Source organism: Sorex araneus, chromosome 3 (assembly GCF_027595985.1).
Source record: "Sorex araneus isolate mSorAra2 chromosome 3, mSorAra2.pri, whole genome shotgun sequence".
In the NCBI taxonomy this organism is placed as follows: domain Eukaryota; kingdom Metazoa; phylum Chordata; class Mammalia; order Eulipotyphla; family Soricidae; genus Sorex; species Sorex araneus.
The window spans coordinates 215,486,892-215,509,962 of record NC_073304.1 but is presented as its reverse complement, the minus strand read 5'-3'; the positions used below and the strand labels follow the sequence as shown (position 1 = coordinate 215,509,962).

At 45.7% G+C, this 23,071-nt stretch overlaps 1 protein-coding gene across 2 annotated transcripts in view; it reads right to left on the bottom strand.

Moving 5' to 3' along the window:
- The window catches only part of CBX1 (chromobox 1), a 30,536-nt gene extending 14,526 nt beyond the window's left edge, over positions 1–16,010 (bottom strand). For both annotated transcript variants that reach the window (XM_055133414.1, XM_004608703.2), the window contains exon 1: positions 15,782–16,010. The gene's annotated coding sequence lies outside the window, so the exon portion shown is untranslated. The remainder of the gene's footprint in view (positions 1–15,781) is intronic.
- Positions 16,011–23,071: the final 7,061 nt, after the last annotated feature.

Below are 23,071 nucleotides of genomic sequence, written 5' to 3'. Positions count from 1 at the left end.
CTCCGTGAGAGCTTGGAGATTTCAGTCACAAAACCCGTATTCCTGAGTTTTTCAATAGATTCCTGGATAAGGCTCGTGATGAGCCTTGTGGAGATCAGTTTTAAGTATGGCGGCAATAGGCTTCTGGAGGTTTTTAGCTACCAGGGCTGTGGGCTCACCGCCCCCCGCTCCCAGGTGCCCTGGATGAGTGGAATCAGACATTTTAAATAAAAACTCTATTGAGGGCTGATTATAAACACTTAGGTTTACACCTGGAAGAAATTTCCAAGACCTGAGATCGGGATCAAATGGAAGAGCATTTACCTCTATGCTGGGCTGGAGCGATAGCACAGCGGGTAGGGTTTTTGCCTTGCATGCGACCGACCTGGTTTCGATTCTTCCACCCCTCTTGGGGAGCCTGGCAAGCTACTGAGAGTATCTTGCCCACTCAGCAGAGCCTGGCAAGCTACTTGGGGCGTATTCGATAGGCCAAAAACAGTAACAACAAGTCTCACAATGGAGGCGTTACTGGTGCCCGCTCGAGCAAATCAATGAGCAATGGGATGACAGTGATACAGTATGAAGCCCTGAATTCTATGGCTGCCACAGCATTACCAGAAATAACCCTTGAGCACTAAGCTAGGAGTAGCTCCTAAGAATCGTCAGGTATACTCTCCACCCCAAATAAATATTCCTATGTCTGCACATATGAGCAATGCCTACCTTACTGAAACAGTGTGGAGAGATAGCAAGGGCTGAGAACATGTTTAGCAGGCAGAATGCCAGGTTCCATCCATGGCACTACCTGTAGTCCCTCAGCATTGCTAGGAGCAACACCTTAGCACAGAGTCAGGGGTATTCCCAGAACACTACCAGTTGTGATCCAAGAACAAACAAAAATAAAGAACAAACATTTAGCTACTAAAAATTATAATAACTATTCAAACAAAATATGTGCTCTCTAGTGCACCAGAACTGAGTGTAAGAGTAGAACTAAGTATTCATTCAAGCGCATCAATCAAGTGTGCAACCTTGCAAGCCAAAGTGAAAAGTGTGTGAGCAAACAACCAAATGGGTACAATTCCTATCTTCACAGGGAGGTAGGGAAGGAAAGGGAAAAACAGACACTGATGGATAATAGAAAATCAAGAGAATAAGAATACTTCCGAAGCAGTCTGATATTTAAAAAACATGGACCTTTCCCACTAATGGTATTTTGGATTTTGCATTTGTTTTTTGAGTCACATGTGGCAGTCTCTTAGCAGGAGACCATTTTGAGGTGCCAGGGAATAAACCATGGTTGGTCATGTGCAAAGCAAGTACTTTAATCCCTGTACTATCTCTCCAGCCCAATTTATGGTATTCGGAAATTTTACAGAACAGCATAGGTCATTTGTTTCTACTTTTAGTGTAATGTTACAAAACAACCGAGGCCCCTGTCAACAGTTCAAACATGCAGGTGATTGCTTGAATAATTATGCTAAGTAGCATTGATATTTTCCCTTTCCAGTTACAAAAGACTGCTTTACTTCCATCCTCAATTTCTCCATTATAAGCAATACCCCGTCTGTCTTCCTTTCCTGAACATAACCATCAGTAAAATGAATGTACTCTGGTTAATTCTGGGCATTTCTGATTTAGGGGCTATGATTATTCATGGAGGGAAGTTCCTTTAGGTTTTCAGAATTCTTTTTTTGGGGGGGGCGTGGGAAGGTGGGAGGGTGGTTTGGGCCACTCCTACTGGTGCTCAGAGATTATTCCTGGTGACTGTGGTGCTGGGGATTAATACAGGTCAGCTACATTCAGGTAAGTGCCCTATCCACTACACTACACTCTGGCCAGGTTTTCAGAATTCTGATTTTCACACAGCAAATATTATTTTAAGAGGGGAGGAAAGGTTAATTTTCCTTTTGGATAAAGGCAACAGGTCTACTCCCCAAGAACAAGTGTTACTTCTTGCTTGCTTTTCACTATCAGTTGAAGGGGCAGCAAAATTTATCAACTGTCTTTGGATAGAGTAGAGGGAAAAAAATGGCAATCATCTTTAAATAATAAAGGCTACCACAATTCCCTATGTTAATTTGAACTTGGAAATTAGAATATACTCCCTCAACAGATAGAAGAGATATAATGGGCTCCAGACCATCCCAAAACAGTAATTGTCCTCTAATAATCACTTCTCTGCCAAGCAATTTTAAGAAAGTAAAGGAGGAGGTGGGAGAAATAGTATAGGGGTTAAGGTGCTTGCCTTGCATGTGGCCCACCACAGTTTGATCTCTAGCACCTCATATGCTCCCCCTGAGTACTATCAGAAGTGATTCCTTAGCCAGGAATAAGGCCTGAGCATAGCTGGATGTAGCACTCCCTTACCCCACCAACAAGAAAGGACTGGCAAGATGGGGGAGCGATACAGAGATAGCCTTTACCACTTTTATTTATCACAGCCCACCTGGTTTTTCTCCCTGGCTCTGCAGATGGTCCCCCAGTGTAGTGCCAGGAGTGGCTGCAAAACCAAAAAATAAGATAGTACACGGTGCTTGTCTATGATGCTGCTGAGACAGTTTGAATCCCTGGCAAAGGTAAAGTCCTTTGAGCACTTCCAGGGGTCACTCCTGAGCAAAGCCTGAAGTAGCCCCCCCCCCCCCCCCCCCCCCCCCCGCCAAACACTACTGGCTATAGCTCAAACACCACCTCTGTACTATCTCTCTGGTTCCCTATTTCTTGTTTCTGGTACTGTGGTAAAATCCCTAATCTTGTTGGATTTTTAGCTTTTTTTTTTCTCCATTTACTGCATCTCTTCCCATTCCCTCTCTTGCTTTTCTTGTTCCTTTATTGTTTTGTTTTGTTGTTATTTAGGGAGGCCACACCCCACTGTGCTCAGGGCTTGCTCCTGGCGGGGCTTAAGAGAACATTTAGGGTGCTGGGAATTGAAACTGGATTGGCTGTGTGCAAGGAACCTTGTCTGCTGTACTATCACTCCAGTTCCTAATTTTGTGCACTTTTAGAAAAGAGGAGAATCCACCATAGGAGTACTCAATCGGCCATTTTTTTTTTTTTTTTTTAAAACCACATCCAACACCCACATCCATATTTGGGGGTCATTCTTGGCAGTGGTCAGGGGATTTTATGTGCACGAATTGAACCAGAGCAGACAACATGCAAGGCAAGTGCCTAATCCACTAAACATATCTCCATTCCATTGAAAGTTCTTTATGCTTCATCAGTAAATGTTTGACTTGTATATCTGGGCTGCATAAAAATTTCTCAAGCAAAAAAGAGCTGCCTGAGGAAGGGGTGGGTTGGGGCGGGGAAAAAAAAAAGAGCTGGCTGAGTGGCAAAGTTAAGTCCTGCTCTAAACTGCCCTGTGAAACTGGTCACTCAAATGTTATTGCTGCTCCAAAGTAAATTAACTTAAGGTTGCAAAATTAACAAAGAGCAGATCACTTCAGTAAGGCCATCTCCTAGAAGGTCAAGCTAACGTTACTGCCGCACATGCAGACTAGGAATACGCTATACACTTGCAGGTTCTTTCTAGCCTGTACAAGACCAAGAGGTCACTTGAGGAGCATCCTCCCTACAATTTGTCATCAGGAAATAAGAAAGTCACTGATAATGATCTTCTTTCCCAAAAGACCTTGAAAGTTATAGATATTGAAAAGCCAGTGATTTTTAATTGGTTACTGGAATATGAAGGTATTTATTGTTAATTAAATCAGCAGACAGTAAAAAAGCTTTGGTTTTTAATGCCCCAGCAGTCTTCTGAGTCTTTTAAATTAACAAGTGCTAGATAGTACAGAATTTTTTTTTTCTTTTTTGGGTCACACCCGGCAATGCACAGAGGTTACTCCTGGCTCTGCACTCAGGAATCACCCCTGGCAGTGCTCAGGGGACCATATGGGATGCTGGGATTCGAACCCGGGTCGGCTGCGTGCAAGGCAAATGCCCTACCCGCTGTGCTATCAGCCCTATATAGTACAGAATTTTAAGTTAAATACCTAGCAAGTAGGCTAGTGAGAACTGACAAAACACTAATTTTGTTTTTTGGGGGGCCAATATCTTACAGTGCTCAGGAGACTACATGGGATGCTGGACCTGGAACCTGATTCATACATCTGCAAGGCCCAAGTTTTGGGGGTTTTTGTTTTGCTCTGTTTTGAGACCACACCTGGCAAAACTCAGGGGTTACTCCTGGCTCTGGACTCAGGAATTACTCACCAGCACATGGGGGACCATATAGGATGCTGGGGACCTTATGTGATGCCGGGTCAGCACGTGCATGGCAAACACTCTACTGCTGTATTAATGCTCCAGTTCCTCAAGTTTTGGTTTCTTAAAGTTAGCATTTTGTTGGGGTTGGAGCAATAGAACAGCAGGTAGGGCAATGTACACAGCCAATCCAGGTTCAATTCTTGGCACCCTGATGGTCCCAATCCCTGCCAGAAGTGATACCTGAGCACCAAGCCAGGAGTAAGCCCTGAACACAGGGGGGTATGGCCTCCCCAAACAACAAAATAGCAACATTTTTCTGGGCTGGAGAGACAGTACCGAGAGCAAGGTGCTTGCTTGCCTTACACATGGCCAGCCCAAATCTGATTGCTGGCACCACATATAGTCCCCCAAGAACTACCAGGAATAAGCACTGAGCACTGCAAGTGTGACTCAAAAGCAAATTTCTGTAGCTAAAATCTATTTTTGTCCTTCTACATATAAATAAATGCATATGTGAAATGCACTTTTTAATATAATCTGACATTATTTCAGAAAGTTCTCCATTCTTCCCCCCAGGCCAGGCCGATGGCTCAAAGATCACGAGTATGCTTTGCATACAGGAGCCTAGATTCCTGACACCACAGAAGTACCTCCAAGCACTCGAAAGCATTGAATAGATGTGATCCAAGCCCCTCCCTCACCAAATAACAGCCAATACCATAAGAATATTGGCAGAAGAATCTGGAAAAAAACTGAGTGCCCAAGAACAAATGACTGTTTAAAGAAACTTCGGTACATCTACACAATGAAATACTAAGCAGCTGTTAGAAAAGATGAAGTCATGAAATTTGCATATAAGTGGATCAACATGGAAAGTATCATGTTAAGTGAAATTAGTCAGAAAGAGAGGGACAGACAGAAAGATTGCATTTATTTGTGGAATATAAATAGAATGGGAGACTAACACTCAAGAACAGTAGAGGTAAGTACCAGGAGGATTAGTCCACAGTTTAGGAGCTGGCCTCACATGCTGGGGGAAAAGGCAGCTCAGAATTGTATAACTGAGACTTTACCCTGAAAGCTTTGCAACTTTCCACATGGTGAATTAATAATAATAAAAAAAAAGTCTATAACCAAAGACTAAATAATAAGGCAATGGCAACAAGAAAAAAAAAAGGCAGCTCAGATAGATAAGGGACCACCAAGTAAAGGGTGCTAGGAGGGTCTGCTCAGGATGGAAGATGCGTGCTGAGAGTAGACTATAGACTGAACATGATGGCCACTTAATGTCTCTATTGCAAACCACAACACCCAATAGGAGAGAGAAAGCAAAAGGGAATGTCCTGCTGCAGAGGTAGGGTGGGGTAGGGGAGACGGGATGGGGGTGGTGGGAGGGATGCTGGGACCATTGGTGGTGCAAATGGGCACTGGTGGAGGGATGGGTACTCAATCACGGTATGACTGAAATACAAGTATGAAAGTTTGTAAGTCTGTAACTGTACCTCATGGTGATTCATTAATAAAAAATTTTTTAAAAAAAGGAATATTGACAGAAACTACATCCTCAGGTGAACTTACATAGCTGGCACAATCAATTTGGAAGTTGGGGTGGTGGTGCTGATCATGCCATAGACAAATGCAAGACAAGTGCCTTATCTTCTGTACTACCTCTTCAGCTTACAAATCAACTCATAGATATTACAAGTAAAAATTTTATGAATCTAAATTCACAAAATTTAGAAAAATATGTTCTTGAGGGTTAGCGGGGCAATTCAACAGGCTGAGCTTATGTTTTTCAAGTATATTAAGAACCCAATGAAAGGATCCTCTGGAGCATAACCCGTGCAAGGGATTGGAACATATGCCTTGCATGCAGGAGACCTGGGTTTCACCCCAACACAGCAGCCCCAAGCACAGAGGCAGAAATAGCATTTGAGCACCGAGAGGCATATAATCCCCTCAGCCCAATTTCCCATACTCCTTCCCCAAAAAAGTCATGTAAATGACTTAGCAGTTATTAACTACTATAAATTAATATTTAAAGGGAGACTGGAACAATAAGACAACTTGGCAAAAATCAAGACAAATAATAACTTTAGGAAATAGTTGGTTCAAAGCCCTACAGTGAAGACAATGACTGTTTAAGGAACAAAAATTGGTCAAATAGAAAGCACTAGGGTGGGGGTGTGGCAGGCAAGGATTTAAAAAATTTAAATTAGGGGCTGGAGTGATAGCACAGCGAGTTCAATTCCCAGCAACCCATATGGTCTCCCGAGCACCGCCAGGAGTAATTCCTGGGTGCATGAGCCAGGTGTAATTCCTGTGCATCGCTGGGTGTGACCCAAAAAGCAAATAAATAAATAAATATTTAAAGTAAAATTTCAAGGATCCAATCATCATTGGTGTATGATTCCCTCCCCCCACCCCCGGACTGGAGCACAGCAGGTACAGGGTTTGCCTTGCACGCGGCCAACCTGGGTTCAATTCCTCCGTCCCTCTCGGAGAGCCTGGCAAGCGACTGAGAGTATCCCATCCAAAAGGCAAGTTAGCCTAGCAAGCAATTCATGGTGTACTGAATATGCCAAAAAAAAAAAAAAAAGTAACAAGTTTCACAAGAGATATTACTGGTGCCCGCTGGAGCAAATCGATGAACAATGGGCCAACAGTGCTACAGTTTGTATCATTCCCGAATAGTATCATTGCGGATATTATATTATTAAGAATATCATTTGCCAATCAACTTCTTTTCCCATTTCCCTTCTCATGAATCTTAGGTTCAAAACTCACAAATTAATGGCTGTGAAAGTACATATAACTAAGTTTTACTAACTTTTAATATAACTGTTTTATTTTTTATTTATTTATTTATTTTTGGTTTTTGGGTCACACCCGGCAATGCACAGGGGTTACTCCTGGCTCTTCACTCAGGAATTACCCCTGGCGGTACTCAGGGGACCATATGGGACGCTGGGATTAGAACCCGGGTCGGCTGCGTGCAAGGCAAACGCCCTACCCACTGTGCTATCACTCCAGCCTCTAATATAACTGTTTTAAAAAATCAAATATTTCTAAGAGATTGGGCAGAATATCTGATATCCAGGGTAGCCTGGTTAAAAAGCACATCCATGTACCCTCCAACCTGGCAGGAGATGCAAACAAGAGCAGACTTTAGAGAGTCCTTTAAAGGTACATAATAAATAATAATAAAAAAACTAATTTACTGAATACAACCCATAACGCACATTAAAAACACTTGGTTTAGGGGCTGGAGTGATAGCACAGCGGGTAGGGTGTTTGCCTTGCACGCAGCTGACCCGGGTTCAAATCCCAGCATCCCATATGGTCCCCTGAGCACCGCCAGGGGTGATTCCTGAGTGCATGAGCCAGGAGTGAAGTGACCCCTGTGCATTGCTGGGTGTGACCCAAAAAGCAAAAAAAACAAAACAAAACAAAACCCCACTTGGTTTAATCCTCACAACTCTATTGAGCCCATTTCAAGTAAAGAAAAATTTAAGTAAAGAAATTTAAGTAAAGAAAAATTTCCAAGGTTTCCCAATATTAAGACCCGGATTAGGACAGAAAGACAAAAACATAGAATAAGGCAAGCAATAAAAGTTAAAAGTTTATTTCAATATGAGAAAAGACAAGAATGTATAATAATAAGCAAAAGAAATATAAGCACTAGTAAGTAGCCACAGAAGCACTATAGGAGCTTGGAGGATAAACTGCTAGGGTGATTAGGAAAGGTTTTGAAAAGCAGAGATTGAAACCAGGTTTCATTTGCATTTGAAAAGATTGGAAGAGGGCAATTTGGGACTGTCAAGGACACAAGCAATAAGGTGCATATAATGCAGGTTTGTTGTAAACCAGTATGGGTGGGAGGAAACTGGATAGTAGTAAAGAGGTCATCTGCTGAAATTTTTTCTACAACGTCCCCTCCACTTTAAAATAAAACTTAAATGGTAATTTCTATTAGATTTTGTTTCCAAACATTTCCTACTCCTACATCCCTCACAAAACAAACTTCTGTGTTACGAGCTGGAGTGACAGTACAGTAGGCAGGGTATATGCCTTGCGTGCAGCCAATCTGGGTTTGATCTCTGGTACCCACTATGGTCCCCAATCTACTGATTACTGAGAGTAAAGCCAGGAGTAAGCCCTGAGCACCACTGAGTGTGACCCCCAAACCAAAAAAACAAAATAAAAAAACATAAAAACTCACCATATTCTTGTCAAAAACTATAAAATTATCTTAAAACATCCTGCATTTCCTCTATACCTGGCTCTGTTCATCTAAGATGTGTTTAAATACTACCCTACCCTTCCTTTGGACCAGAGCAGTAGTGCAGTGGGAAGAGCACTTGCCTGGCTTATGGCTGACCCTGATTCGATCCCCAGCACATCATATGGTCCCCTGAGCACCATGAGTGCCCAGCAGACTATATGTAGACGGATCCAAGTGCAGAGCCAGAGATCAGTCCTGAGCACTGCTGGGTGTGCCATCCCCCGCCCTTCCCCCAAAACAAAAATGGCTAAATACTGGAGAGATATCACAGGGATCAAGGTAAATGAGCTGCATGCATAAGATATTGTTGGATTCCCCAGCACTGCATGGCCCCCTCAAGCACCACAAATGGCCCCCCAAAGAATGTTAGGGTGGTCCCTCTACTGCAGGACCCAAGCAGTGCAGCACATTGAACCTTCTGGCCCAGCTAGCAAAGCATCACCAGGTATAATCCTGGGGCCCTCCTGGCACTGAAGAACCCCATTCCTCCATCATCATCATCATCATCATCATCATCATCATCATCATCATCATCATCATCATCATCATCAAGAAAGGGGCTTGGAAAGATAGTACAGTGGGTATGGTACTAGGGCGCTTGCCTTGCATGTGGCCGAGCTGGATTCAATCCCCAGCATCCCTTATGGTGGGTGCCCTGATTTCACCAGGAATGATTCCTGAGTGCAGAGCCAGGAGTAACCCTTGAGCATTGCCAGGTGTGGACTAAAATCAAACAAAATAAATAAACTAGAAAAGGGGAGAAATTAATGACGCAGTCAGGAAATAATAGTACAAAGCTGTCAGCTTTAGTTAGTGATCACCATCAAGATTAATCTGATCTGCAAATCCTAAATGAAAAATAAGGATGAAGAACCTTTGCAGAGCATCAACAACTACATACCAGTCAAAAGGCAGGTGATGGCATGTGTAGTATATTCAGCTGGTAGTCCTGACTCATCTTTCCAAACTGCTTTCAATTGCTAGCTGTGGCTACTTGTGACGCTTTCCAGATGGAAAACTTTACTAAGCAGACAACAGGAATCTTGTGTCACATGCTGGGGCACCAGGAGTTTCCTATTTTTCCTTTTAAAGGTTCTGATTCCAGGGGCTAGAGCAAAAGTATAGTGGGTTGGGTGTTTGCTTTGCACATGTCGATCGTGTTCAATCCCTCTATCCTATATGGTATTCTGAGCACTGCCAAAAGTAATTCCTGAGTGAAGAGCCAGGAGTAATCCCTGAGCATTGATGGGTGTGGGTCCTGGTCCCGTTCATCAATTTACTCAAGCAGGCACCAGTAACATCTCCATTGTGAGACTTGCTGTTACTGTTTTTGGCATATCGAATATGCCACGGGTAGCTTGCCAGGGCTCTGCTGTGCGGGCAGGGTGCGGGTGGGATACTTTCAGTAGCTTCCAAAAACAAAATTTTTTTTGGATCTTTGATCTCTTTCTCCTTCATTGTTGATATTGTGATGACAGGGGCTTGCACACAACACAGCTAGCTTTGGTAGTCACCAGGGGTTTCACATGAGGTGTGGTTGCTTGCTGTGGGTTCTGTAGAGCTTTTATACCAACTGTTTACCAGAGGTTGTGTTTCTTAGCCATGGTGCACAGGGATCAAACCCAGGACTCCTGCATGCAAAGTATATACTTCACCAATCAGGAGCTTTTTCTCCAGTCCAACTGCACATATTTTTAATTTGAGATTTCACGAGGTGGAAATTTTTGTGGTGTTTTACACAGAACTGGCTGCAGTGCAGCTGGAAATCACTTGTGGCGCCTGGTTTCAGAGAGCAGAAATGCCAGGCTTAACTAACAAAGATGCTAAATCATGCTTAGTGTTTGTGGAATATGGAACCTGAACTCATAACCACACACTTGTCAAGACAGGCACTAGTCACTGTACTGTTCCTCTAGCCCCAAGAGTTTAATCCTTACCCAGGAATTCACAATAACCTAGTAATAGAATACTGGCATATAAATAAAAATTAAATTTTACTGGAGCTGGAGTGATAGTATAGAGTAGGGTGCTTGCCTTGAAGGTAACCAACTCAGGTCTGATCTCCAGCACCATCATCCTGAGCCCTGATAGAGGAGTCATCAGAGGAAATGAGCCCTGATCAGAGCTCTGCTCTGAGAGCAGAGCCGGGATTAAGCCCTGAGCACTGCTGGTTGTGGCCCAATCAAAAACAAAAAGCCAAAATTTTATTTTATCTCATACATGTCCAGAAATTTGGTGATTCCCCTTTCTTATATGAAGATGTGTATTTTAATAATCATATGTGGATAAAAACAGAGGTAAATCTTTAGGCTGAGAGATTACAAGGATCTGCAAAATTTAGCAGAATAGTGGTAACTGAAGCAAATCTTAATTTGAGATGAAATAAAATTACAGAAAACTAGACCAATTATGATTAAAATGGAATTAAAAGCAGAGACCAGGGGCCACAGAGATTAGTCAACAGGTTGAGTGCAAGCTTTGCAGGCAAGACGGTCCAGGTTAGATTCCTGGCATCCCATGGTTACCTGAGCCCACTAAAATGACTTTTCCACCAGAGAACTGGAAGAAGTCCCTGGAGCACCAGCACTGGGTAAGACCAAAAAAAATAAAAGGCAGAGCTGGAGCCTTATATTGTTATGGTCCCAAACCAAAACAAAGCGGAGATGAAAAACATTCACATTTGGCAAATAGTATCCTTTTTAAGCTCTCACTGCATTACCTATTAATAAAAAGGCACTATTCACATACAGAGCGGAACTTTGTTGAGCAAATTATAAAAGCTAAAGGCAAGAAAGATTTCACACAAGTTAATCAATTCAAATACTGATAAGATAGGCAATGTGTTCATTTGATTAATTTCTTCAATTAGCCTTAGAAAAAGCTATTCAATTTTCTTTTTAGCTTTTGGCAACACCTGCCAGAGCTCAGGGGTCTCTCGGTGGTGCTTGGGGGACCATATGAGGTGCAAGGGATCCAATAAGGGGTTAACTGCATGCCAAACAAGCACCTTAACCCCCATACTCCTCAGGAAATAATTTCTTTAATTATGCAAAGGACAAAGAGTCTTCAAGACACTTAAATACAGGAAAATATGGGTCAAAGAGACTGTACTGAATTAAGACCCATGCTTTGCATGCAGTCAACCTTAGTTCTTTTCCTGGCATAGTATTATCTCCACAGCACAACTGGTGCAGTTTGAGTGCCCCCCCCCAGAACTAGAGGGGTTCCCCAAATAATCCCTGGTACAGCAGGGCCTGAGCATCTTCAAGTCCTCACACTGAATCACCAAATGAACCAAGATTACCAAGAGGGCTCCATTCGGAGACCACCAAATAAACCAAAAATGGAAGCCTGGAAAGATAGTATGGGAGATAAGACACTTGCCTTGCCTGTGGCCAACCCTGGTCTGAATCCCTTGCACCATACCCGGTCCCCGGAGTACTGCCAGGATTCACTCCTAAGCATAGATCCAGGAGTAAGCACTGAGCAATGCTGAATATGGTTCAACTTCCCAACCCACCCCCCAAAACAAACAAGCAAATTAAAATATATTCAGGGCCAGAGAGCTAGCTCAAGGGGCTGTGTCCATGTTTTGTATGCTAGAGGCTAAGGTTTGAACCTCAGTTCTATATGGTCTCCTGAACACTGCCAGGAGCAAGCAACCTCAAAGAATGGAGTGTAAACCCTGAATGCGACAGTGTCAGCTCCAAGTAATATTTCCCCACAGGTCTCCCCATCCTCCCCCACCACACACATACAACAAAAACAGAAAACGTTCAACCTATGTGGTTCTCTATTGAAACCCTGAACCTGGAATTGCTAGTTTATTCTGTAGGTATCTAAACTTGTTACTTGCACAACCTAATACTTCTGTATTTACTACCAGGGGAAATATATTTAAAACTGAGCCTAAGGTGAGTGTGCCAAGTTCAACAGTTTTATGCAGCCAAGTGTCAAAGACTGAAGACAAATGATTATATAAATGTACACTAATTCATCCTTTGACTAACATGGAATTCTGAGAAAGGATCTCAAAGCCTTATTCAATCAACAGTATGAATAGCCTACTGTGTGCCAGAGATGTGCCTCATCATTCTTGAGCCCATAAGCTCATTTCTGAGGAGGAGGGTCACACCTTGTGGTATTCCAGGGTCATTTCAGGGAATCCATGTGGTGCCAAGGATTAAACCAGGGCTTCCATGTGCAAAGCTTTAAACCATCTCCACAGTAGACTTTTTATTCCAGAAACTCTTTTGAGAAATACCAAATGAAAACCTACCAAATGAAAATCCATCTAGCCTAAAGCAAACTTTTTTTTTCCCTTTTTGGGTCACACCTGGCGATGCACCGGGGTTACTCCTGGCTCTGCGCTCAGAAATAACTCCTGGTGGTGCTCAGGGCACCATATAGGATGCTGGGAGTCAAACCCAGGTCAGCCATGTGCAAGGCAAACGCCCTACCTGCCCTACCCACTGTGCTATCACTCCTGCCCTAAAGCAAAGTTTCATGGGGACCACAGTGACAATACAGTGGATAGTGTGCTTTTTTTTTTAAAATTTAAACAGCAACTTGTTATACTATCAGATATTATATGAATAGAGATTATGGAGCTGGAGAAATAGTACAGGGGTTGAGGCACTTGCTTGCACATGGCCAACCCAGGTTCATCCCCAGCACACATGGTCCCCTGAGTACTATTAGGAAGTGATCCCTGATGCACAGCCAGGAATAAACCCTAAGAACCTCTGGGTGGATTCAGCTGTCTCTCCTCCACAAAGAAGAAAGCAAGGATACCCTTACTTGACCTTCCCATAATTCCCATAAATACACCAGATGAGGCCAGAGAGATAGTATAGCAGTTATGGTGCTATACAGTTGATGCACTTGATGCCCATGCATCAAATCACAGTACCAACATAGATAAACAATGCAAGGAGTGCACTGAGCACAGAGCCAGTAGTAAGTCATCAGTACTGAAGGGGTGGCCCCAAAACCAAGCAAAAAATTAAAAAAAAAACTTAAGATAGGTATATGTGAGATAGTACAGTGGACAGGGAGCTTGCCTAGCATGCAGTCAACCAGAGTTCAATCTCCAGCATCCCTTTCTCCCACATTCTGCAAGAAGTGCAGAGGCAGGAGTAAGTCCTGAGCACTGCTGAGTGTGACCCCCCCAAAAAACTAAGTAAAAATGAAAACATCAGACTACATACTATTTATAAGTGAAAACAATTTAGGCTATAGCAGCCAATGAAGAAAATGCCACACAGTGGAAACTGAAAATGACAGAAGATCCTGAACTGCCTTAAAGCTTTAAGATGTAATTCATCCCAGCATAGCTGCACTTCAATCACACTTCTTCCTGTAAGTCTTAGCATCTATGAACGAACATGGGGACTACCTTTTCAACAGTATTTATGCATTTATTCCAAACCTCAAACTTTGGGGGTTTCACATTCCAGGGATGACATGGGACCAGGGCTGGTCCTGTTTGTAAAGTAAGTGCCTAAAAACTCCATACTTTTTCTCCCCCACATATTTCATACCTTTCAAAACTGTTTCTCGGGGCCCAGAGCAATAGTACATGGAGTGAGGCCTGCGTAAGGCCAACCCGACCTGATCACCGGCATCCCATATGGTTCCTGGAGCATCGCCAGACATGACTCCTGAGTGCAGAGCCAGGGGGTAATCCCCTGAGCACCACCGGGTGTGACACCCCCCCACCCCCCGCAAATGAAACACACCTATTCCTGGGCCGGGGACATAGTGCAGAGGTTAAGTCCCAGTCGATGTCAGGATGCAGCTTAAACCACCCCACCCCACCCCCAGACTTGCTCCAGACTTAGGGCTGGAGCAACAGCACAGTGGATAGGGCGTTTGCTTGCATGCGGCCCACCGGGGTTCAATTCCCAGCATCCCATATGGTCCCTTGAGCACCACCAGGAGTAACCCCTGTGCATCGCCTGGAGTGACCCAAAAAGAAAAAAAAAAAACTAAACTAAACTAAACAAATGTGGACTCAGTTCCAGGGGGGCGGGTATGTGTGTGTCACACCCGAGGAGTTGCGTGGGGGACTGAACTCAGGCCTCCTGGCATGAACGAAGTATGTTGAGCTCATTCCCGGCACTGACCCTGGTTCTTAGTGCGAGCAAGGAGACTCTTCCCAGGGCCAAGAGTAACAAGAAAAAGCTCACCAGCAGCCTTGAAAAAAAGGGCTCAAATAATCGATCACTTTAGATTTAAATTTCCCCACAAAAGCCGGCTTAAGCAAATCTAAGCGCCCGCCCGAGGAGGGATGTGTGGGGGGGGGGGTGGGGGGGCGCGTCTCTTCCCAACTTTCCCTCCGGGCCTCCCAACTCCCGACCACTCACAATCCCTCGCTTAAGCTCACGCCATTCCTAGAAGTGCGATACTTCAGACCCCGGCGGACACGTCGCTGCCCTCTCGCCCCACCACCGTCCTGACGAACAACTTACGGGGCTGTCAATTTCGAATCCAGCCCGAGCGGCGCCCGGGGCCTCTGCGCTCCCGCCAAGGCGCCCCCGAGCGACAGCGGCCGGGCGCCGGGGAGAGGGCGGGCGGCCTACTTGTCCTTCTCCGCGCCTTCTTTCCTCACAGTTGCCCGAAGCGGCCGGGAAGCCGCGGCGCCCGCGTTCCCTCCGCCCGTCACCTCGGGCCGCCGTCTCGGGGTGGGCTCCTCCCCCCCACGCCCCCCCCCCCACCCCGCAACTTACTCTCCCTTCCAACGCTCCGCGGCCCCGCGAGCGCACCTCGGGCCGCCCAGCCCCCTCGCACCAGTTCCCAGAAGTTACTTCAGGAGCTCGGCGAGCGCAAGGCCGCTGGCCGCCGGGGCCGGCCCCCAAATTCTCAGGTTACACCTCGCTCGGCAGGCGTCAGCCCTCCCCACGCAACTCCGAACACCCCGGCCCGACTCTGCCCCGGCCCGCAACCGCTCCCACCCCCACTCCCCCACCCCCGGCCCGCGGGCAGCATTGTCTGCCCGGGCTCGAGCCCCGAGGAGCCGAGCCCGCCCAAGCCCGGCCCGGCCCGGCCCCCGTTCGCCTCCATCTCCCGCTTCGGAAACGCCGCCCCGCCCTCTCCATCCAGGCGGGCAGCCGCCGACCCTCCTCCAGCCGAAAGCGAGGCGCCGCCACGGCGCGGGGACCCGGACGCACTGTCGGGTCACCGCCCCCCCGCACCTCCGCCGCCCGACGCGCGACGGCCCCCACCTCCCCACGGCGGGGACTCCCGCGCCGCCGCCGCCGCCGGACGCCTCCCCCCGCCGCGTCCCACCTCGAGCGGGCTCTTTACCTCCAAGCAGCGCCCGAGAGTCCAGAGAGAATCGGTGCCGCGCTCCTCGCGCGTCGCGTCCGGCCAGCCGGGAGGGAGTGGCGCCCTGAAAAGCAACAAGCCGGGTGACCGCGGTCGAGCCCCTCACTGAAGCGGCGTACCGCAGGCCCCGGGACAACGGCCCTCCCCTCAGCCGAACAAAAGAGCCTCGCACTCTGCGCTGCCCGCCGCCCGCACTGCGCAGGCGCCGCGACCCGCCGCACAGCACTCTGGGAACTCGGACGCGGCCCGAGACTACGAGGCCCGGCGTGCTGCGCGCGTCTCGCGCCCGTTACGCGCAATTTGCAAGTGCTGTGAAGGCTTCGTCGAGTTTCTTGGTTTTAAACTGCGGACGCGGAAGTACTGTGGGTTAGAGCGTCACAGATGAGAAAATGAGAACAAACCGGGTTTTTTTTGTTTTGTTTTGTTTTGTTTTGGTTGTTTGTGTGGCATTTGGAGCTCTTTTGGGGGATCTGCATTTAATTGGGAAGGAGGGGACAGCACAGCCCGTTGGTTTTAAACCAGCCCTTATGTTAGGTACTTAGCGAGGCACTTGGCACTGCTGTCCAAGGACACAGTTGTTCTGGAGTGAGGAAGGGAAGATAGGAAAATCAGAAATCACGCACACTGTAAAGTGAGTGCAGGGCCAGGAGGGAATAGGGAAATTAAGTGAGCCACATTTCCATTTGAGGAGGAAATTGGAGGCTTGAAGTCTTGCGGATTTCTTTTGCAGATTGGAGAATCTGGGAAAGAGATTGCCAGGCAGAGAATGGGTGCAAAGGTGGGAGCTCTAGCTCCGTGATAGAACATAGTTTATTTAGCTCAGATTCCAGTAATGGGGGGAAATGGAAGAAATAGGAAGCAGTGAGACCGAATAGGAGATGGGCTTTGTGGAAACCTATGAAGTCGTTTGGGTCACAATTACTCTGAAAGCTGTGGGGAGGCTTTGAAGAGTTTTACGTAGGAAAACAATGTGATCAGATTTATGTGTCAGGTGGTTGAGTCTGTCACATGGAAAGAGAATAATGGAGACGTAGTCCACTATTTGGAAGCTGTCACAATAGACATGGAAAGGAGGAGAAATCAAATTTGAGCAGTATTGGATATACAGAATCGGGGCTGGGAGACGGCTCAGGTGGTAGAATTTGTACCTGACGTTGTGTGAGGCCCCAAGTTCAGTCTCTGGCACTACATTTGCCCCCTAAGCCCTTCCAGCACACCTGGGTGTAGAATCCTCGTAGCCCTCCAGGTATCTCCAGGCAGGCCTGAGCACTGACTTATCAGAAGTGCAAGGAGTGCTCCTATTTAAAAAATAGAATCTAGCCTGGAGATAGCTCAGATGACTGGAGCACCTGCTTTGCACCCTGAACTCTGGATTTGATCTGTGGCCCTGCATGGGTCCCCCAGCACCCTGGGAGTCATCCACAAATGCTATATCTGGAATACAAGGTTAGCCGCCCCCATTTCCTTCCTCAAAAAAAAAAATCCTTTCGAATTGGAAGCTTTTTATCAGAATAAAGAAATAGTTGGGACTGGAGCGATAGCACAGCGGGTAGGGTGTTTGATTCCTCTGTTCCTCTCGGAGAGCCAGGCAAGCTAACCGTGGCATATTCGATATGCCAAAAACAGTAACAAGAAGTCTCACAATGGAGATGTTACTGGTGCCTGCTCGAGCAAATCGATGAACAACGGGAGGACAGTGCTACAGTGCTACAGTTGTTTTTGTGTTTGTTTTGTTTTATTTTGAAAAGCCAAACCCTTGATGCTTCGTTTGGAAGGCCAACTAGTTCTGGGCAGTTTCCTAATTCACTCCCATGACGGTTTTTGAATGTTAACAAATTCACCAGAGTTTCATCAAATTTCTCATCTCTGCAAGCCTCCATTTCTGCTTCCTCTGTGGGTTTACTTCCTTCTCTTTTGAGGTATTTCCTGACCTCTATGAGGATAGGTGCATCTGATAGGTGTCACTTTTTTTTTTTTTCTTTTTGGGTCACACCCGGCGATGCACAGCGGTTACTCCTGGTTTTGCACTCAGGAATTAACTCCTGGTGGTGCTCAGGGGACCATATGGGTTGCTGGCAATTGAGCCTGGGTCGGCCTCTTACAAGGCAAAGGCCCTACCCGCTGTGCTATTGCTCCAGCGCCGATAGGTGTCATCTTAATACACTGAACTTCCTCTTAAGGAAGATTGAGAAACTGAGAACTAAGACTGGGGCGGGAAGTACAGTACAGCAGGTTGGGAGCTCGCTTTGCATGTAGGAGAGCAGTTTGATCGTAGGTGACCAGTATAGCACCGTTAGGAGTGACCCCAGAGCACAAGAGCCTGCCTAAGCCCTGAGCACCGCTGGATGTGGACCAACAAACAAACAAAAACCCAGTAAATCACTTAAGTAATAATTAGTAAACATTTATGGGGCTGTAAATGGCAGAGGAGTGAGGCTCTGATTTCCATGGGTCTGCCCCCTGTTGGATCAGGCACATTATAAGGGTTCCTAAGCACTACCAGAGCCAGGAGTAGTTCCTGAGCATATAACAAGGTGTGGCTCAAGCCCCTCCCAAGATGATTTTATTGTGGGGTTCAGGGTGATGTGCCTGTTTCACATGCAGGATGTCTGGCTTCAATCCCTGGCACCTCAGTCTCCTGAGCATCTCTTGATGGCATCCTGAGCATCAAGCCACTAACGGCCCCAGAGCACTGCTGAATGTAGAGCCAAAACGAAGTTTATTGTGTGAACCAAAATGTTTCCAAGCCAGGAGTACTCAAACCAAAACATGAAATAGGGTTCAGGAGTCTGGCTACTTCTCTCATTTTTTCTTCAGTGACTGGTTTTTAATCTAGATTTTTCCTTTTTCAGGGACAGTTTTGGGCCACACCCGGCAGTACCCAGGGCCTACCATCGGTCTGTGCTCAGGAGACCATATGTGGTGCCGCAGATGAACCTGGTCCAGCACATGCAAGGCAAGTCAGTGCCTAACCACCTCCCATCTGTCCGGCCCCTGAAATTGTCTTAAAAGATAGAGAATTGGTCAGAGTTTACCTTCTACCAAACATGGGAAACAATTTACCTTTTATTTCTGATTTCCAGAGGATAAACAAAAATTACTTAGGTCAAATTAGATTCATAAAATATATTAAATTGGGGCTGGAGCAATAGCACAGTGGGTAGGGCATTTGCCTTGCACGCAGCCAACCCGGGTTCGATTCTCAGCATCCCATATGGTTCCCTGAACACCACCAGGGTAATTCCTGAGTGCATAAGACAGGAGTGACCCCTGTGCATCGCCGGGTCTGACCCAAAAAGCAAAAAAAAAAAAAAAAAAAAGTTAAATTTTATATGAAAATGGTTTTGTCTTCTCCTGGAATACTCAAGACTGGTCTCAGTTTAAAAATTATTTTTAATTTGGGGGCAGGGTGGGGAAGAACACTAATAAAATAGATCAAATTAAAAATAAAACACACATGGAGCCAGAGAGATAGTACAGGCCAGGGCATTTACCTTGCACATGGCGGGCCCGGGTTCCATTCCTGGCATCCTATATGGTCCCCTGAGCACAGCCAGGAGTAATTCCTGAGTGCAGAACTAAGAATTAGCCCTAAGCATTGTCAGGTGTGACCCAAAAAGCACCCCCCCTCCAAAAAAAAACACCCAACAAACAAACATTGCTTGATTATTGTATGTTAGAACAATAGTAGCCAAGTGGTAAACAATGCAAAACAAGGTTTTTGCCCATTTGAAGGGAGTATAAAGAAAAGAAAGACTTTAAGTAATGAATGTTAGGATGAGAGACTGAATTTCCATCTGAATGGGTTTGAGAATAGTTGAAAACAGGATAGTTAAGAGAGTTTTGCCAAGTAATAACAAGCATGACTTTTGCCTATTTATTTTGGGCAGCTGGATCGGGGTGTTCATGAATATTAGTGCGTCTATCATTAAAGGTACTGACTGGCATAATCCATTTAAAACAAAACAATGGGATATGGGAGATAGGATAGCTCAAGGGACTGGAGTGCATGCCTTGTATACAGAAGTCCCAGATTGGCTCCCTGACACCATTTGGTCCTCTAGCACTGCAGGACTGCAAGGAAACTATCCCAGATTATCTCAGGGGACAGGAGTAGCCCCTGAGCGTGGTGTGACTCCAAACAAACAATAATAATAACTCTTTAAATTTTAGGCACAGCGATTTACAGTACTGTTAATGAGTGAGTTTCAGGCATAGAATGATCCAACACCACACAGTTCACCAAAGTGCTTTGCGGGGTCCTTCTTGGGAGTACTTGGGGGACATGCGGTGTTGAGGATTCATCCTGGGCTCCTGGTGTGCAAAGCATGCACTCTGTCCTGTGGATTTTTTTTTTTCTAACTCAAGCCAAATTCATGCCAACATAAAATGCTGCCACCCCTAATTTCTCATACGAAATTCAATTTGGCTTCCCCATGCAAATGCATTTATCTCCTTTACCGCTGGCTCCTGTATAAGCATGGGACAGAGTTTTGTTCTATTAATCAAGTCTTCTTTCATACTATCCTAATAATATGAAAATTAAGGCATCAGGGACCTGATGACTCCTTGTGGGCACCCAAAATATTCCTAGAGGGATATTCCTCTAGTGAAAATAACATGAATGGGGATCATGGCATAAGATAAGGGGGGCAGCCAGCAGGATAGGAGGGCCACAGGAAGATGAAATAAGGTCAGAAGGGGACCACAGACAGAAAAATGTTGAGAAACATTGATCTAAGATCTGGGTTTTTTTTTGAGGGGGGTAGTGGGCCTGGGGCAGTCATACTGGACTGTGCTCAGGGCTTATTCCTGACTCTGCACTCAGGGATTTCTCCTGGCCATGCTTGAGGGACCATATGTAATGACAAGGATCAAATCCAGGTCAGATGCATGCAAGGCAATACTTAATTGCAATACTATCTCTCTGGTCCCACATCAATTTCTAATTTTGTTGTTGTTGTTTTATTTTGGATTATACCAAGTAGTGCTCAGTTCAGGGCTTATTCCTGGCTCTGTACTCAGGGACCACTCCATTCCTGAGGGGATCTTATGGGGTACCCAAGATCAGACTAGTATCAGCTGCAGCTCCATAAAGTTTGTAAGTGACTAGAGTCTTTTTGTTTTGTGGTCACATCTAGCTGTGCTCCTGGCAAGGTCGGTGGTGATGGTGGGGGAACCATATGTGGTTTTGGGGATCCAACTGGGGGTGGCCACATGCAAAGTAAGCACCCTACCAGCTGTACTATCGCTCTGGCCAAAAAAAATAATGTATTTTAAATTAGCTATTTTATATTTATTTATTTATTTAGTTATTGCTTTTTGGGTCATACCCAGCAATGCACAAGGTTTACTCCTGGCTTATGCACTCAAGAATTACTCCTGGTAGTGCTCAGGGAACCATATGGGATGCAGGGAATCGAACCCAGGCTGATCTCATGAAAGGCAAACACCCTACCTGCTGTGCTATCACTCCAGCCCTTTAAATTGGTTATTAATTAAAGAGAATCTCCCTGTCCTTCATCTTTACGTTATATTTGTGCACCTGTGTGTATGCTTTTTTTGTTTTGTTTTGGGACCACATCCAGCAGTGCTCAGGGCTTACTCCTGGCTCTGTGCTCAGGAAACACTCCTGGCGGATTCAGGGGACCATATGGGATGCTGGGGATTGAACCCAGATCAGCCACATGCAAGTCAAACACTCTACCCTCTGTACTCTATCCCCAGCTGCCAGTTTCTTAAACTGTCCATAATAGGACAAATTTCAGACCTAGCAAATCTAGTTGTCTAGCAAAGCATCTAGTTTGTTAGAGAATTCTGACATTCCTGTGCACATTTCAAAGTCAATGGTTAGGTGCTTTACACCATTCTTGAATTAAGGAGTCGTAGATCATTACTTTCTGCTTTTCCATGTGAGTTTTGGAGGCCACTCTAAGTATTCAGGGTCTTGGGACTTGTTTATAGTGATGCTCAGGGAATCATGCAGTGTTGGGGAGCAAACCCAGGCTTCTTGTATGCAAAGCATACATGCGCTATCTTGTTTTGTTCTCTTTTCTGCCTTGAGCACATGCTGTATATTTCTTGTATACCTTGGTCTCTCTCTCTCTCTCTCTCTCACACACACACACACACACACACACACACACACACACACATACACACACACACACTCACCCAGAACCACCAGGAATGATTCCCTAACACAGCTGGGAGTAGCCCTTGAACACTGCTAGTGTGATCCCAAACACACAAGAAAGCATGAACTCAACCATTGAGCTATTTCTTTACTTCCTCAAAAACTTTTACTTTTTTTTTGATGTGGGGGATTATTTTTGTGTTGCTCAGGAGAATTTGTGCTGCTGGGAACTTACCTCAAGGCTCCAGCATGCAAAGCATGTGCACTAGCTTTTAGTTCTTTGGGGTATATGTTCAGAACTGCTGGATCATATGACAATTCTATTTTTTTTTTGCCACACCCAGTCATACTCAGGGCTTACTTGCAGCTCATTGCTCAGGGGTTGCTCCCAGTAATCTGTGAGGGACCATGAAGCACCAGGAATCAAACTTGGGCATCCAGCATGCAAAATATGTATTGTAGTCATTGAATTATGGCCTTGACTCACTAATTCTTATTTTATTTTATCTTTTGTTTTTGGGTCACACCCAATGATGTTTAAGGCTTACTCTTGGCTCTGTGCTCAGGGATCACTCCTGTTGGTGGTTGGGGAACCCATATGTGGTGCTGAGGATAGAACCCAAGTTGGCTGCAAGGCAAGTACCTAATCTGCTATGATATCTCTCTGTCCCCTGGGATCTTTTTTTTTTTTTTTTTTGCTTTTTGGGTCACACCTGGCGATGCACAGTGGTTACTCCTGGCTCTGCACTCAGGAATTACCCCTGGCCGTGCTCAGGGGACCATATGGGATGCTGGGATTTGAACCCGGGTCGGCCGCGTGCAAGGCAAACGCCCTACCCGCTGTGCTATCTCTCCAGCCCCCCCCGGGATCTTTTTTATTAGTGGTGTAGGGGGTTTGAATACACCCAGCTGTATTCAGTGCTGACTCCTGGATCTATACTCAGAGATCACTCCTGGCTGTGCTCAAGGGACTATATGAGGTGTCATGTATCAAATCTGGGTTGGCTGCATGCTTGGCAAGCATCCTTCCCTCGGTACTAACTCTCCAACTCCTCACAGTAAATTTATTTTTAAATTTTCAGCTTCACTTCCCTATAGAGTCATTCCTCACCACTCGTCATTCCTACCAAATA